Here is a 3,069-nt window from a genome sequence, read left to right on the forward strand (position 1 = left end):
GAGGAAGCTGTCCAACTCCATTCTTTTGCATGTAGATATACAGATGTTCCAGCATTGTTTGTTGAAAAGACTACATATTCTTTCTCTTATTTGTTTTAGTACCCGTGGCAAATGTCAATTGACCATAAATGTGAGGGTTTTTTTTTCCTGGATCCTCAATTATATTCCATTGATTTGTATGCTTATCCCTATATTAATATCACACTGTTGATTATCGTAGCTTTGTAGTAAGTTCTAAAGTTGAAAAGCGTGAGCTCTTCAGTGATTTTAGGGGGGGGCTATTTTAGGTTTCTTGCATTTTTGTATTTCTATGTGAATTTTAACAAGAATTGTACATTTTACGTCTCATTTTGCTTCATTTAGTTTCAATGATGGGATTTTGATCTCTGGACACTGATCACAGTTCTCTCCACTGAGCAGGAGACATTGCACTGTTTGCCCTTGTGATGCCAGGAGACATCTTAAAAACCTATAAACTGCACTAATAGCTGTGTTGTTTAATCATTAAGTCTTGTCAGACTCTGCGATTCCAAGGACTGTAGTCCACCAAGCTCCTCTGTCCATGGGATTCTCCAAAGAATGCTGTAATGGGTTGCCATTTCCTTCTCTGGGGGATCTTCCCAGACCCAGGAATTGAACCCATGTATCTTGCATTGGCATGTGGATTCTTTACCACTGAGCCACCCGGGAAGCCCACCCTAATAGGCAATGAGCCAAATCACAGTCTGTCTTTCCCTGTTTCACCCTGTGAACCCACAGGACACAGCTTCGAAGGGGCAGGAGGCCTGAAAGTGGTGAAAAAATACTGTCTCTTGATCCCCATTTCAAATATTCTCTGATTATTGCAATTAATGTTCTCAGGCCAGATGTGGACATTAAGTCATCCCTTTCATTAAATTTTATCAGTTTGAGTTTGCTACTCATCACACACATGCGCGCGCGCACACACGCACACACACAGTCATGCACACACACACACACAACTTTCCAATTTACCCTGCAGAGACTTTTCACTCCTAGGTAAGCTCAATTATGCATGGAAAGTGATTTTTCCTTCATCTGACAATAGTTTTCAAGAGAGGCCTGGCAAAAGCTGAAAGCTCAGCTGTGGGGCTTCTTTGGAAAGAAAAATTGGCTTCTGATTGTACAGAAGTGATAATGAACAAGGAATACATATTATATTGGCCAGATTTGCATATACAAATTAGACGGGCTTCTCCTAACTTCTCTTTCTCCAGCAAAAATATGGTGGGGGACGCCTTAGTCTGATTAAATGTAAATATTCACGTAGGCCTCAGCCACTTTTTGATGAGTCAGGAGCCAGCATACTGAACTGTGTCAGGCAGAAAATTATTCTCATACTTATGTCCTAAATGTGGATGAACTTTGCATTTAAATAAATTTATTTTTCTTCTTAATGAACTTAAAATGGAGACTGAGGCTATAACAGGTCGCATAGTTGAAATCCAGGTTTGATATATACTAAATTCATTCTCTGTAAATTCATCCTTCAGGGATCTGACCTATACTTTGAATATTCTGTACATAGTAATCAGATAAACTTAGTAACACACTGCTAGCCTGGCTGCCTCTCTTCTCTACAGGTTCACTTGCAGTGCTGGAGAGCAGAGACCAACAGGGAAAAGTAAGTGAAATAAGGTGATTTACACAGATGGTGCTTAAATGTTATTTATATCTATAATAGTGGTTATTATTATCATCAGAGTAGGAATCAAGAGCCCTTTATTCTACTCTAGGGCTAAATTTTATCTATTTTAGTTTTCTGATACCTTGAGGATCTTTGGCCAGATGCAGTAGAAATTAACCCTTTCTTGGGACTTACCTGGTGGTCCAACGGTTAAGACTCTGAGCTCCCAATGCAGAGGGCCTGGGTTCCATCCCTGGTCAGGAAACTAGATCCCATATGCTTCAACTAAGAGCCTGCATGCTGCAACTGAGGATCCTACATGCCACAACTAAGAGCCAGCAAAGCCAGATGAAAAGAAACTAACCCTTCCTTTCGTGGTGCCCAACAGGCAGAATAGGATTTCTAGCCCACGAGAAAGGAATGACTGCAGCTCTTTTCATTTCTGAGTTGAAGGCAACAGGCCTCTAATTTGGAATTAGCCTTCAGAGCCTGACTCCAAGCTCTTAGATTCTCCATCTCTTCAACCCCTGCCCCCTCCTACCCCCACAAATACCATCTACCACCACCATCACCAATAGAAAAACTGAACCTACACATGGAGAACCCAAGCCTTGGAAATACAACCCATCAATGACATTCCCTGGTAGCTCAGCGGTTAAAGCGTCTGCCTGCAATGCAGGAGACCCAGGTTTGATCCCTGGGTTGGGAAGATCCCCTGGAGAAGGAAGTGGCAACCAACTCCAGTGTTCTTGCCTGGAGAATCCCATGGATGGAGGAGCCTGGTGGGCTATAGTTCACGGGGTTGCAAAGAGTTGGACACGACTGAGCGACTTCACTTTCACTTTCATGACAGATATACAGAATCTCACAAGGAGAAAGCTGAGGAGGCACTGTCTTCATGCAGCAAGATAGAAATTCTGGCTTAAGACATGGGGTAGTCCATCAACACATGAATGGATAGAGAAGATGTGGTACATATATACAGTGGAATATTACTCAGTCATTAAAAGGAATGAAATAATGCCATTTGTGGCAACGTGGATGGACCTAGAGATGATCATACTAAGCGAAGGAAGCCAAACAGGGAAAGACAAATATCATATGATATTGCTTGTATGAATGATTTAAAAAGCTAGTACAAATGAACATATTTACAAAACAGAAACAGACTCACAGAAAACAAACTTACGGTTACTAAAAGGGAAAGGTAAGGCAGAGGGATAAGTTATGAGTTTGAGATGAACATGTACACACTGCTATATATAAAATAGGTAATCCACAATGACCTTATTATTGTAGTCTGTAATAACCTAAATGGGGAAAGAATCTGAAAAAGAATAGATATATGTATATATATATCTATTACATATATATACATATATTATCTATATATGTATATATAGATAACTGGATCACTTTGC

The 3,069-nt window shown here is 40.5% G+C and overlaps 1 non-coding gene across 1 annotated transcript; it reads left to right on the forward strand.

The window, feature by feature from the left end:
• The first annotated feature begins 2,285 nt into the window (after positions 1 to 2,285).
• On the forward strand, positions 2,286 to 2,357 carry TRNAC-GCA. Its single transcript has one exon. It is a non-coding gene; the product is annotated as a tRNA-Cys (tRNA).
• Positions 2,358 to 3,069: the final 712 nt, after the last annotated feature.

Source organism: Bos indicus x Bos taurus, chromosome 21 (genome assembly GCF_003369695.1).
Source record: "Bos indicus x Bos taurus breed Angus x Brahman F1 hybrid chromosome 21, Bos_hybrid_MaternalHap_v2.0, whole genome shotgun sequence".
Classification (NCBI taxonomy): Eukaryota; Metazoa; Chordata; class Mammalia; order Artiodactyla; family Bovidae; genus Bos; species Bos indicus x Bos taurus.